The 15,770-nt window shown below is 38.8% G+C and overlaps 1 long non-coding RNA gene across 1 annotated transcript; it reads left to right on the forward strand.

Annotated features, from left to right (window-relative positions):
• Nucleotides 1–9,763: 9,763 nt before the first annotated feature.
• On the forward strand, nucleotides 9,764–15,761 carry LOC117595301. The gene is made up of 3 exons (XR_004576496.1): nucleotides 9,764–13,435; nucleotides 14,202–14,364; nucleotides 15,049–15,761. It is a non-coding gene; the product is annotated as an uncharacterized LOC117595301 (long non-coding RNA).
• Nucleotides 15,762–15,770: the final 9 nt, after the last annotated feature.

Genomic DNA, 15,770 nt, shown 5'->3' on the forward strand with positions numbered 1-15,770 from the left:
TTAATGTAGGGTATAATGTGTCAGAATGGTGATTTATGGCCCTGGAGGGCGGGGCTTCCATATTGATGTGACAGGTGAGTGGGACATCCGTTTTGTAGGGTGGGACTTCCGGTATGATGTATGTTAGGGTGGGACTTCCTGTATGACGTGTTTACGGGCGGGACTTCAGGAGTGACGTACGCATGTCCGGTGACTTTGTGATTTATGATTACATTGATGTGTCAGTGTTTGATGTTTTACAACGCCTGATGAGCAAACCAGACTAGTGTTATAACAGGTGGGTTATGTTTGATGATTAACAAATGGGGGCTTAGGGTTCTGGAATGTTAAATTCCCAGGCAGTAAATAAGTGTTGTGTCAGCGGTAAGGTGTTTGGTGTTCAATAAAAGGGTGCCAGGGTTCCATGTTTTACACGTGAGATATAAAGATATAAGATATAAAGAAGGGGTGTAGGGCCTTACGATTTTGGAGAGTTTCAGCCCATTTATCATTTTAACAGGAGATGGGCCTTAAGGTTATATCTGCCCTGTAGTAATGGCCCCTTAATAACCACTAATACAAACTGTAGTATATACAGGTTAGAAATAATCCTGTGTCTCACGGTTTGTAGTCCAACACAGCATTACAGCAAACTAATATCGCATGAGCAATGCTATTATTTTGAAGTAACATCCATGAAGGAACATGGCCTGGGCCAACCACACATTACGCATAGGTGGATTGTGTCTCGGTTTGGGTTTTAAAATCTTGTTATAAATAAAAACAAGTGTATGTATGAGCAATGCTGAGTTTTGTAATAAAAATGGTTGTTTAAGTCAGCATTAACTTCTAAGTTGCATTATAGGGCAAAACGTTACAAAGTTACCCGCCAGGTAGCATATACATTTACATGAAAACTGGCGAATCTTTGACAGGTAAGGATATGTTATTTCAGGTAATTAAAACATTCGTAAAGCCGTCTTTTGAAATTGTACAAGGGGATCAACGCGAGATTGTTTTCCACACATTGGTAGAAATGTTTAATAATAGGCAACATTGGTAAAAATACTGTAGTATCTGCATTCCCGTAATGACCAACTCTTGAAATCTGATTTTTGATTGCTGTATTACGGTCTTGTGTTTGTTAAATGTTGAACAGATTAATGGCGATATGGTGACAATCGCCAGCGTTTATATATAAGCAGATTAGTTTATCGTTAATATATACAATTATATGACGTGATGTCACGGCTGAGCCGCGAAAACTAACGAGATGGCGGTTCTACCAGACAGGATGCATCAATATATTTAGTTGTCAAACGGCAACAATAATCAGAACTAAATAGTTACGTTTTATTCAGAATTTTTATCATTGCAGCCTGTTTAGTTCTAACACAATTTGAATCTAACGTGAAGAACAATGACATGTAACCAATGACACAGTTAAGAGGCGTGACTTGCTGGAGGCGCCCCGGCTGCGATGTAAAGACAGTAATTATACCGCAGCATCAACAGAAGTCAGCTGTTGTTTCAAGCGCGGAGTATATAGTTTCTGTTGTAAGTACAAGTTATTTTATTTGAAGTAATTTATTTGAAATGTGCTGCAATTACAAACGCTAACTTTTTAAGAATGTGTAAATCAAATTTACGATTGCGCAATCCATGCATTTTTAGCTGTCTTTCATATTGCCTGTTTAAATCTCCGGTTTAGGTTGAGCGGAATTAAACACCGACCGTGTTTGGTAAACAAATTTTTGGGCCTTCAGATTTTGGTAAGTCGACATTTGACATTGGTGTTAATCAGCTTTAATTACCTGTACACGCTTGTTAATCCTATTTGCATTTAGACCAAGTGAACAGCATCTGTGTCAGTTGGACTGGGCGGTTGTGATCTTACAAAACCTGAGCAGATACATTTTGTGTTTTTGTGTAATATTTACAAAAATGTTTAGGCTTGTTCTAAAGTGTTATTAACAATTGACTATGCATACAGCTGAACCTTGGTACAACATTTTTTATTCCAACAGATTGACATTGCGATTACAGAGATCATAGGTTTCCTGTAGTTCTTGACCAGGTTTGCACACACTGCAGCAGGGATTTTGGCCCAATCCTCCATACAGACCTTCTCCAGATCCATCCGGTATCAAGGCTGTCACTGGGCATTACGGACTTTCAGCTCCCTCCAAAGATTTTCTATTGGGTTCAGGTCTGCAGACTGGCTAGGCCACTCCAGGACCTTGAGATGCTTCTTACGGAGCCACTCCTTAGTTGCCCTGACTCTGTGTTTTGGGTTGTTGTCATGCTGGAAGACCCAGCCACGACCCATCTTCCATACTGTTACTGAGGGAAGGAGGTTGTAGGGCAAGCTCCCGCGATACATGGCCCCATCCATCCTCCCCTCAATACGGTGCAGTCGTCCTGTCCCCTTTGCAGAAAAGAATGATGTTTCCACCTCCATGCTTCACGGTTGGAATCTTGGGGTTGTACTGATCCTTCTTCTTCCTCCAAACACGGCGAGTGGAGTTTAGACCAAAAAGCTCTATTTTTGTCTCATCAGACCACATGACCTTCTCCCTTCCTCCTCTGGATCGTCCAGATGGTCATTGTTAAACTTCAGACGGGCCTGGACATGCGCTGGCTCACTACAAGGCTGACTCATTACTGCAGCTGACTAGGTTCAAATCCACCTCTCTCTCTATCTGTACTGTCTCTATTCTGTTAAAGCATGGAAATGCCCTAAAGAAGAACAGGTGTTTTTATAAAGATTGGGTACGAATACAATGCAGGGCATTTGTAATGTGTTTGTATTATCTAAGCCAAATTGATGTGTATTAAGACTAATCCAAGACTGAAAATGTGATCCAATGGAGATCTTTGCTTTGGTGAATTTATCTTTTAGTCTAGAACTAGTCTTAATCCATGTCTGGGAATCTGGCTCAATGTGTTGCATGGGATTCTATTCTACCAATGATTTGTAAGAGACACTTTCACATGGGATAAAGTACCCTGCCAGAGGTACCAGAACCACTTAGCACATATAGTCAATTCCAGAATTATTGGCACCTGTCATAAAAATGAGCTATAATTAATGTATAAAAATAACCACACATGCACTGAGTGATATTTTGAGCTTAAACAAATGGGTAAGACTCATGCTTATCCATTTGATTTCCTAGACTTAAGGACAAATTCAACAAAGATCAGTCTAGGACTACGCTTAATCCACATCTATTTGGCTTAGATATTTCAAGCACATTACATCTATGCACTGTATTAGCCAATCTTTATAAAAACACTGTATAGACAGGATAGAGAGAGACAGGAAAGGTGGAGAGACAGCTGGATTTGAACCCAGACAGCTGCAGTAAGGACACAGCCTTGTGATAAGCACTCTAACGCTGAGTCCATTCGGTAGTGGGCTGGGTTAGAGTCCAGCCTGGGCCTTTTCCTGCATGTAATCCCCTCTCTATCCCCAACTTTCATGTCTATGTCTCTATCCCATTAAAGCATTTAAAATGCCTTAAAAATAATCTTGCCTTCAAAATAAATAGCTACTGTATGGCATGAAATGATAAAGATACAGTAGCTATTTTATAAAGATAAAAATATGGTGAAGATATCAACTATGGCAGAACACAAGTACAATGACAGGATTCCACGTATATCAACATTTAAAAATACCATCTGAAACATGGATAAACATTTGAATTTTTGAGGGTGAGGATTTTATAACAACCATCATTTGAACAATCCTTGAAAACCACTTTCTTCAAAAAAGGGTTTTTCAGAAGCAAATGGTTCCCTGGGAACCTTAACCCTTCAAGAAGAACCCTTTTGAAACCCTTATTTCTAAGAGTGTAGCTCAGAATTCAACACTGACATCCCCTCTAGGCTGGTCAACAAACTCCATGATCAGCCCGTCTCTCTGCAACTGGACTTTGGACAGGCTAACCAGTATACATACCCCAGTCTGTCAGGTTAGACAACTTCACCTCCTCCACCCTGATCCTGAACATTAGTGTTCCACAAAGCTGTGTGCTGAGCCCACTCCTGTACTCCCGCTTCCCCCACAACTGTGTTCCTGTACACAGTTCCAACACTATAGTCAAATTCACAGACGACACCACGGTGGTAGGCCTGATCCGTGACAATGACGAATCAGCCTTCAGGGAGGGGGTCAAGTGCCTGGCGGCATGGTGCGCTGACAGTAACCTGGCCCTCAATGCAAAGAAATCAAAGGAGTTCATTTTGGATTACAGGGAGTCAAAAGGCTGCAGTCACGCCCCAGTTCTCATCGATAGCACTGAGGTGGAGCATGTGTCCTTCCATGTCTCAGAGGACCTCCTGGAGCCTCAACACCTCAACCCTGGTCTTTTTGGGGAGGCCGTCTGTCTTCCAAGATCCACGTTTAGTGTTAAAAAAAATTAACAATTGACCAACATTTTTATCACTTGATTAATTTGTCATCAAAAGAATAAGTAAACATTAATGAGAACTTTTCTTTGAACTACAATAACACCATTGTGACTGTCAGAAAGTAGACAAAGGAACTGTAGAAGATACATACTAGCCAGTCAGGATGGTTTGACAGTGTGTTGGTAGGGCAGCAGAGCACCATAATACTACATACGTTCAACAGTCAAGTTGAACAAAGGTCAAAGTAGAAGTGCACTTGTTTAGAACTGACTCCAATGATTAAATACCACAGCTGTTGTATGAGACTCAACCTCAATGACCAAATAGATTCTCATACAGCAGCTGTGAGACTGATTTAAAACTGGCTCTTCTTTTCAACAGAGAGAACCTTTATTTTTGCTGCAAGGCTCAGTCACCACAGCTCATTCTTGTCTTCTTTCTTCTCTAAAACACCTAATAGTTTAGTCTCAAAAACACAAAGGTTTATCAGGTGAATTAACTTGTTTGTTAGCAGAATCAGCTATTGAAGGTTGTGATGGACACTGAACGTAGAAGGTTCTAGGTGGTATTCCTCTGGAATCACTACATGCAGCTCTAAAATTAATTCCTCAGGTCTCCCCAGGTTTTCTTCCACCATGTTGCTCAACTATGGCCTCTTCAACACAGGGTTAAGGACGATGAGCAAATGATAGAGCTTCCATGACTTGCTATTAGTCCCGGCAGCAGACCCACTGGTCTTTAATTCACCATTTCTCTCCTTTTTGTACTGGTCTTTGCACTCAGTTGCTGCATGAAAAGATAAAAATGAATAGAATTACAATTAAATCAATTCAAAGCTACAATTTTAGTAGCATTTCCAACCTCAGTCTAAACACAACATAATAAGATGATAGATGGAGGCACATTCATAATTCTAAAAGGGGAATCCATTTGAAGACTTACCTTGAGCAACGTCCGTAGTAAGCTGTGATGTTGGCTACATGTCATACCGAATGGATTCCCTATAACCGTTTTACAGCACGATCAAACAAGAATCCTTCTTGTATTATTAGACAATATAGCAACAATAGCAAACCAGAAGAGGTTACCCCAGAGATGAGTATGCATATGTGCTAGTCCTATCTCACTCCATTGTTACTATTAATCTTCCTGTCTAGGTTTCCTATCTTCTCCCCACTCTTCTGATCCTGTAACTTTAATTGGTCTTTTTTCTCCCTACCTACCTCTCTTTCTTTGCTCTGTTCTCTTTCCTTTCTCTCCCTCCATCTGTTTTTCCTCTCATTGTGTTTCTGGTACCATAGAGAACACTGTCTTCTTTTTTTTTCTTTAGCGTTTTTTTAATTTATTAATGTCAACAAAAATATATCGTTTTTAATCTATTATGGGATACATGGGAAATGTATATCTAACATATTATCTCCTGGCTCCAGACTGTCTGGCTGTAACCTTACATATGAATCCTGTCAGACGTTGGCCTCAGCTTTGCAGACACCAAACTGCTGTCTGAGACAACTGGACCTCAGCTACAACCACCTGGAAGACAGAGGAGTAGAGCTACTCTGTGCTGGACTAACCAGTCCATTCTGCTACATACAGACACTTCTGTGGGTCATCTATATGGAGTATAAATTATTATATGTATGTTTTGAACGTTTGTTAACTATGTGTTCTTCTGTCCTCTAGTCTAAGCAATTGTGGTCTAACAGAAGGATGCTGTTCAGATCTGGCTTCAGTCCTGCATTCCCCCAACTCACAACTGAAACAACTGGAGCTGAAAGACAATGACCTGCAGGACTCAGGAGTTACTCTGCTCTCAGCGGGACTGGAGGATCCAAACTGTCAACTACACACACTTGGGTGAATATAGCTAGAATAGTTGTTATTTACAGTTCAGCAGAAATAAACGTCTAACAGTCTGAAACCCTGAAAACATGTACTTTAAATGTCTTGAAAGGCAATTTATCAAGTACATATAGACATTTACTGTCAATTATATTATTCCATTACTTTTTGTAATGGACATTCTTTATTAGAAATCATTTGTGTCATGATAATGTTTGTATCATTACAAATGTATGGATGCCGACATGATAGGTCACTGACACCAGTACACTAACCTAGACTGCTGTGTGGGTCTGGCTGTCTAGTCACAGAAGAAGGCTGTGCTTCTCTGGCCTGAGGTTAAACCCTTCAAACCTGAAAGAACTGGATCTGAGCTACAATCACCCGGAGACATAGGAGTCAGACTGCTCTCTGCTGGACTGGAGGATCCACACTGGAGACTGGAGAACCTCAGGTGTGTAGTAGGTTTGGATCAACCAGTCTGAAGTGACTTTCATATTGAAAATGTGGTGAAATGGCTATTTGCTAGGGGTGTAACGGTACAAGTATCCGTACCGTGCCGTTCGGTACAGGATGTTTGGTTCGGTATGCGTTGTGATCCGACTGAATAGTCTAGTTATAACCACACATGTTACTATTGGTGTGCGAAACTAACATTCTAAAGTTCCCCTCGGAAACAGATTTTGGAGCCGTTACGTAGCAACTAAAATTGCCTAGAACATGTAACACAGCCTCATAAATAAATATGTCGGACACAAACGACAAGTCAGAGTTTGAGGATCCTCCCGTATATCCTTCAAGTTACCCGTTTGGGAAAATAATGGCTTTCCAGTTAAAGCTCCACTAAGTAGGATTTGTTCAGTAAAACAAACTAAAGTTTTGTCCCCTATAAACACGTTGTGCAAGCTGATGAGGCCCTCTAAGAGTTGTTTAGCAACTATGTGAAATGTAAATGTATAATTCTTGGTGCCTGACGCTTCTTTCCAGCCAATTCTGTTCCAGCCAATCGCCTTCTGCAAGGCGGCGGGCTTTCCTCCTTGGCTTATTTTGTGAACGCCCACTACCGGGATGATATACAGCTCTGGAAAAAATTAAGAGCCCACTGCAAAATTATCTGTTTCTCTGGTTTTACTATACATAGATAAGTGTTTGAATAAAATGATTTTTTTAGTTTTATTCTATAAACTACCAACAACATTACACCCAAATTCCAAATAATATTTATTTGTAGAAAACAACAACCGGTCAAAATAACCAAAAAAATATGCATTGTTTTCAGACTTCAAATAATGCAAAGAAAACATTCATATTCATTTTTCAACAATAAAATACTACTGTTTTAACTTTTGATTTCAAACTACTGTTTGAACTTTTGAGTTCAAAAATCAATATTTGGTGGAATAACCCTGATTTTTAATCACAGCTTTCATGTGTCTTGGCATGCTCTCCACCAGTCTGTCATATTCCTGTTGGGTAACTTCATGCCACTCCTGGCACAAAAAAGTAGCTCGGCTTTGATTGATGGCTTGTGACCATCCATCGTCCTCTTGATCAACTTCTAGAGGTTTTCAATGGGGTTCAGGTCTGGAGATTGGGCTGGACATGATAGGCTCTTGATCTGGTGGTCCTCCATCCACACCCTGATTGACCTGGCTGTGTGGCATGGAGCATTGTCCTGCTGGAAAAACCAATTGAATGAAGCATCCCTAGATCATTACAGATCCTCCACCAATTTCCACAGTGGGTGTGAGACACTGTGGCTTGTAGGCCTCTCCAGGTCTCTGTCTAACCATTAGACGACCAGGTGGGCAAAGCTGAACATTTTACTCGTCAGATAAGATAACCGTAGTCTATTCCTCTACGGTCTAATCCTGATGGTCTTTTGCAAACTTCAGCATTGCTCTTCTTTGCTTCTCATTGATGAAGGGCTTTTTTCTAACTTTGCACGACTTCAGCCCTGCCCCTAGGAGCCTGTTTTGAACTGTCCTCGCCTTGCACTTCACCCCAGCTGCTGTTAGCCATTCTTTTTGTAGGTCACTTGATGTCATCCTATGGTTGTTGAGTGACATGCGAATGAGTTGACGTAATCTCGGTCAGTGGACAGTCGTTTTCGCCCCTTGCCAGTCTGTAGCATTGTTGTCCCTAATGTCTGTTGCTTGACCTTGTTCTTATGAACCGCCGTCTTTGAAATTTTCATAAGGGAAGCAACCTGACGCTCACTGTCTCCCTCTGCCAGTAATGCCAGAATTGAACCCTTCTTTTTCTCACTCAATGCTTTTCAACTGTTTTGTCATGCTGAATAGTTTTTTTTTAAAATTCAAATTACCTTTGAGGTACTACTTGCACTGTGTTTGGCATCCAGCTGGTCTTATTGGAGGAGGATAGTGATGAACACAGCAGTGGTCTTTTACTCGTTAAATTTGATTTGATTCAGATAATCACTTAATCAGTACCTCATTAGGTAAAATCAGGTGTGCCTGTGTTGGAACTTAACAGACACTGGAATGGAATGGCTGCCATACATGCAGAGATGCTGATTTAAGAATAATTAGGAGTGGTCTCTTAATTTGTTCCAGAGCTGTATATAGAGAAATAGCAGCAAGAGACCAGGATGATAAACTGCCAATTCCTCCCTTGTCTACTACAGCCTTCACTACGAAAACTGCAAAGAAGCGAAAGATGACTTAGACTAGCTCTCTATAGCTAGTAACAAGGAACCCCAAGCTAACATTAGCAAGGCTAAGAATAATCTCAAACTCTGAGTTTGCGCTTTTTTGGAACAGGTAATCCTATTTTTCATATTTTTATTCAGGACTTCATTCTCTATCGGGCATTGGTGCGGAACCGCTTTCTGACTGGTCAGTAATACTATAATTGTTTTTTAACTGAAAAAATCCTCCCTAGTACAGCTTTAACTACAGTGGCAATGGGCAAATTTCAAAAGTTCGTAATAAATGAAAATAAATGTTATGTTTTAAATGTCTTTTTCCACTATACCACTAACCTTTTGCTTACCTTTAACCCTTACTATTTGCAACAGTTAGGTATAGCTTAGCATATATTCAACAGTTCTATTATATGTCACACTGTTCATTAAAATAATTTATTATAATTTACCATTTTCCTGACATTTTCTGTAAAGTGAAAAGTGTGTGAGTTTTGGGCGGAATCCCGTTTATTCACTGTATTCCGGTTCCTTCTGTTAAACCCTAATTGAAACTAAAAAATAACTGGTATGGGAATCTACCAAACTTCTTCCAACTTCTGCCAAAAAAATTTTAACTAATGAACTAATCTAATTGCAATGATCTAATTGCATTTTGTCAACATGTTAATAGCTGGAGATTTTAACCATGAATAGGGAAGACAGGATCCAGGCTGTTAGAATGATTTTACATGGCAAATTTACACTGTTATACAAGCTGTAAACTCACTACTTTACATTGTAGCTTAGTGTAATTTCCATGAAAAAATATAATCAAATATTTGCAAAAATGTGATAGGTGTACTCATTCACTGTGTGTGTGTGTGTGTGTGTGTGTGTGTGTGTGTGTGTGTGTGTGTTCTTGTTTATATGGTATAGGGGGACATTTGACCTGAAATCTCACCAGCACTATGAGGACATTTTGGTTTATGAGGACATTTTCAATGTCCCCATAAGTCGGGCACTGTAGAAGTACTTATTTCATTGTTATTAACTATGTCCTGCTTTTTTAACTCATGTCCTAATATACCATAAAGACCTGGTTTTGTTGTGTATCACACACAGCCCATACTCCCCCTATGTCTGGTTGTTGGTAGTGCAGCTTGATACGATTTTTTTTCATTGGCTCATGGGTTGTATGCATGTCTGATCACCGATTGGCTACTGCTTCTGTCAATAACGGGGACGATCGTTGATTCGCGGTTGCGGCTGTGAGTCACCGCATTCTGGCGGCAAACTATCAACTTTCTATGTCGCGAGCCTATAGCTAGTGAAACCCCGCCAAGTTATGCTGAAGTTTATTTTACCTCAGAAGACATCACCTGAAAGAAACCGCGACGCGAAGAGGACTTTTCTAATGGTTATCTTCACTACTAAATAGGTAAGTAATTTTTCTATTCACACAATTGATCAAATGTATTATTTAGTTTACAATTTTATAGCTAAAATATATAAAATGTGCAGTTTAAACACAAACGTGAACAGGGTAGAGTAATGACTGCTATAGTACTTGTAGCTTGGTAATTATGTACTGTACTTCTCCTGTTCTGTTGTTCAAGCAGGCTAATGGGTTAATACTACTGAGATTAAACTTGCGTTGATGTTATTGTTGGAGTGTCTCGCAGTTTTATAGTCAGTCCTGAGTGTTTTTGTAGTCTGGCTAATTTTTTTTTTTTTTGCATGTGCTTAAAACATTTGTTAATATCGTATTTCTGTCCGAAACGTGAGTTAATTGTTGTCGTCTGCTTGTTAGCGGTAAGTTAAGTAATTGTTTCAAGCTAACGTTAGCGAATGTAATGATGGACATTCAATGGGCTCTGAAGTGCCAGCAGTTTCTTCTCTCAAAATGATTTCGCTTTTAGTGTTGTTTAGAAACTGTATAAAAAGCCAATACATGGCTTTGTGTTTGGCCGTGTTTGAGGAATGACAAGTGTTCCTCTTGTCATGATCTGATAATTTGACTGATGTATCCCTCATTCACCCAAATAGGTGAGTAATAGTAATATAATATGAATATAGTGTATTGTCAAAACACTTGGCCGATGTATTTTGTAATTTTATTTAGGCATAGTGGCTGGGTAAGTTTGACTCTGTGTTAAATAGTGAAGGCCTTTTTAACACATGTTAAAAAGGCATTCAGGCGTTGTTGCTCAACTGCGGGGGTCCTGTGCGGTCTAATAGTAAGAACAAGGGGAACGAGTGGCAAGTACATTGATAGGTCTACCTGTTGTGGCTGAGTAGCCCCATACTAAAGCCACAATTGATATTGAGTTGGAGAACTGTCTTTCATCACTCATAGTTCACTATTACAGTTGGGTTCAAATAACCCTGTATGTTGGGTTGTGATGTAAACGCAGCACATTTGGTCAGATGATTGACTTGGTATTTCATAAGTGAAGAAATATTTAGACTTTGTATTTCACAAGTGAAGAAATATTTATACGGTTAGTAACTGAATGTGGCTGCATATACATGGGGTTGGAATGACAACAACCAGGACAGTTGCTCTGGAGCTGATTTAGAGACCCTTGTTAAGGTATGTTATGCAATACATAAGGTCTTTCACTTGTTTTGTGTTTTCACAAGCTTGTGCAGTTTTTGTTTGAAAGAAATGCTAATAGTTTCATGAATTTGTGAACATCGGGTGCTCTCAATGTCAGTACATCATGAGGGTTTATCTTTTTGCTCGCTTTAAATCTTGCAATTTTTGTTTTATACTATTGTCTGAAATTTAGAAAAATAAAAGGTGTAACATTTTTGTGATGCCTGTCTCATGACACATTGCATTAAAATATGACTAGTTTATATACTAGACCAGTTTCACACTTCTAGTGATTACTAGTTTGGACTATGATTAGCTAAGTAATGTTTTCTATCTGGGCAGTAAGTTTGAGGTCCCAGGTCAACATATTGTTAAAATTGTTTTGAATTTGAAAGCTGGTGATCAGAAGTAGAGAAAAAGAGATGAACCTACCATGGGAGACATCAGATCTTGGCATTACTAAGGATGAAAATGTTACATTTAATGCTTCAATTAGACTAGAATTAAGTAATTTCCATTTAATCTCCACATTTCCCTTTCAAATGGTTATGTATATAGTAAAAATAATTTACTTTGTTTTGTTAAGAAAGGTATTATGATTTTGAGGCTAAAAACTATTATGCATCCAGTACAGTGTAGCGCATGAGTTTAACATGATATAAATAAGCTATAAATCTATTATGAGATTTGCTGTTTAAAGAGGATATTTTGTATCCTTTTTTGCTTGTATGATACTGCTAGGAATGTGAACTTAAGACAGATTTACATAGTTGAATATGTCTGAATGCCTATAAATACGTCTATAAGTCTGAATGTCGGGGTTCTAATATATTTAATGCAGTGTAAGTTTATGGACCTTAAGTTAACTATTGCAATCCCAAAGTATTTGTGTTTATGCAGGCATTTCAGCAAAAGGAAATAAAATAATACATTTGATACGTACATTAATATATTGTAGTAATAGCAACTATTAAATTAAATGTGGGATAACTTAAGGAAGACTTACATTATCATAACCCTTGACAAACATTAGGTGATCTATCCATGACACTGCAATATTGGTGAATAGGTCTTTAATATCAGCGCTCGACAACAGAAAGCATTGTTGTGGTAATGATCATTTGCCTATGGGTGTTATTTTGAGGCACTGTTCAGGCATTAAGTGACTTTGAAAGTCATATCAGTAGCTTCCCTAGGCCTGTTAAATGCATTATCCACCCCTCATAACGCAGCAAGTACAATAACATATACGCGAGCAGATTGGTGCTTTGCATTATGCAATTATGCAGCTAACCAGCATCATACAGTGACTATGGTTAAAATATTTAGCGTCTACGTATTCATCTTTTTGGAGGTTAATCCCGTTGATTGATAACATGAATACGTTTATTCAATATGAAATTAGGGCTCTCACGATTCAAGTAACTCTGATAAACCCAACTTGCATTTTGCGGCAGCACGTCATCAATTCTGCAAGATTAGAATAGGAGGCATGCATACACTGAGGCACAGAATTCTGACAGGATCTTTTTACTTGAGCCATACGAGTTTGCAACATCTTCCGGTCAGAATGGAGAGTGCTGTAACGTTAGCAATTCTGGCTGACTGTCTAGTATGGTGTGTTTTTTATTTTTTTTTATTTGTTAGCCATGTGAGGTTGGGTATTTTGTAAATGTAGTTTAAACGGTGGCAGCCTAAGCATTGTATGTGATGTTGATTGGTCATATCTCTAATATTCTCTTGTTTATATGTTTTGAATGTATATGTTTTTGAATCCATAATTAATGGTAGCATTTGCTTTTCATTGATTAGGAACATATAAACAACAATGAGCCTCAAAGAAAGGAGAGGAGGAAGGGGCAGAAATCCTGAACAAGATGCACTATATTATATTTCCAATTCACTGGACAAAGTTGGTTTTCTAAAGAAGTTCATTAACCCCTTCAAAGGTGAGTTTTACAGTCTTTCATTTTGACTTATGACCATGCTTACTACATCTGAACAAAACACTGAAATGTATAGGGGGCAGAGGTCTCGGTAACACAGGATTCTGCATTAAAATGCAGGGATAAAATTGTGTTCTAAAAACCTGTTTATTGACATTTACATTTCAACAAGAACAGTTTATATTTGGGTAATCTCAAAATAGTTATCTGAAATGTCAAACACGCTCTATTTTTGGCACAGTGAGGTAGGGCTGGGCAATATGGCATTAAAAACATGGCTCTGCTGTGTTTTCTCCTAGACATTTCAGCTTCACTAAAACAGCACTGAAAGTTGATTGGTATTAGCACCCTTTAGCAGGGTGGGATACTGATGAACTGTAAATGGAGATTTCATAGCTGTGTGCTCAATTAAATTCACCTGTAATCAATGGTTGTGGCTGAACTAGCCAAATTCACAAAATCCAGTCCACATGCACTATATAGCCAAAAGTATGTGGACACCTGACCATCACACCTATGTGAGCTTGTTGGACATCCTGTTCCAAAACCATGGGCATTAATATGGAAACACAGCCTTTTTCACAGTATATGCTGGTCATTATGTCCTTGTCCTCGTTCTAATACAAACTGGTGAAGAAATAGGAGCACCGTGCTAACACACATTTTGTTCCAGATCATAACACACCTATGCTAGTCATAGACATCAACAGTAGAGCACAGTAGAATATAGTATATGAATGAATGTTAACTACTTTTTTCTCCTGTGTAGGTCATGGAGTATTCAGCAATAGCTACTTTGGAAAAGGAGACTTCCTGCTGGAATACAGAGGGGACTTTATTACATTTGATGAGAGCAAAAGAAGAAGAATACAATACAGTGATGCCCTTAATGTTTTCATGTTTGACCTAAGTTTCAATGGGAAACTGTGGTGGTAAGTCTGGTTCTGACTTTGTAACATTATGAAAGTCTTAACTTTCTGAAGCAAGAACTACATACCTATAATTTTTGGTACTATTAAAGTGGCATGGGCAATGATTGTCGAAAGCTATAGAGGTAGCCCCATGCCAAACATTGGGGGGGCGTTGCCAAAAAACTATATTATGTAATCAGATTCACCACCCTGGATTATGGAAATCTGCACTGAACTTGGATTGGAACCAAAGCTAGTGTTGTTAAAGAGGCATGTCTGTTCAAAAATGTTTGCACAGTGACATTTTAATTGCCCTGCATATACTGGTAGATTGTTTGGTAGTCATTCAAAGCTCCCATTAATTATTGTCAAAGTAATAATGTTTAATTTGGTTCTCCCCATGGGGGTTCAACCTCCGGAGATTGCAAGAAGGTTTTGCATGTGCATGATTTTAGCAGGGTAGTTATCCAGATGTCTGAATAGGGCGGGCACTGGAGGAGTGACATAATATCTGTAGTTGTATTGGCTGCAAACATAAATTACTTGCATCTAAAATATAGGTTTAAAATGCAGTCTTTTGGTATATTTAATTGTGAACATGACAGCATTTATCACTGGAAAGTGTATATTTGTACAGTGATAATGTAGGCTAATAGAATAGTTGGTTTAGCAAAAAGCCTAAGAAATATTTTTCTATTTGTCTAGTATTGATGCAGCAAACACTGAATCACTTGCCAGATTTGTCAACGATGACCATATCAATCCGAACAGCAAAATGAAAAGGCTAACAGTTGGAGGGAAGCCCCATCTCTGTTTATTTGCAACGTCCGACATAAAACCTGGAGAGGAAATTTCCTATGATTATGGTGACTCGGACTGGCCGTGGCGAAATAAGGTAAATTCTAATGTTCTTTGAAGCATAATCTAAGATACAGTGGCTTGCCAACACTAAGTATACAAAACTCTTGGACATATACATTTTGTGTAACAACCTGGAATGAAAATGTAATTGTAGTCTTTGCCATTAGATTTGCACAACATACAAATTATTCCTTTCAAAACAAGTTGAAAAAAAACAAACTGACAACTCTTTGTTGTATAAACAGACGAGTAAAAAATTTAAGGGAAACACTTCAAGAAATTAGTGGAGGAATATTACGAATTACGATGCATCCATTTAGGTGTACTGTGTGATACAATTACCCGGTGCCCTAACATCTAAATCATTAAATACTTTGGATATTGTCAATGTTCATGTAATCAACCAGGCATGAGGGGTGTGGTATATGCCCAATATACCAAAACTAAGAGCTGTTTTTAGGCACAATGCTTCATGGAATATGTTGGCAATACACCATAAACCTCTGCTGGGCCTTGTTGCTCTACTGAAATAGTTCCCAATGCAATTAGAGAATTAAAGTGATATC

Source organism: Esox lucius, chromosome 11 (genome assembly GCF_011004845.1).
Source record: "Esox lucius isolate fEsoLuc1 chromosome 11, fEsoLuc1.pri, whole genome shotgun sequence".
Lineage (NCBI taxonomy): Eukaryota > Metazoa > Chordata > Actinopteri > Esociformes > Esocidae > Esox > Esox lucius.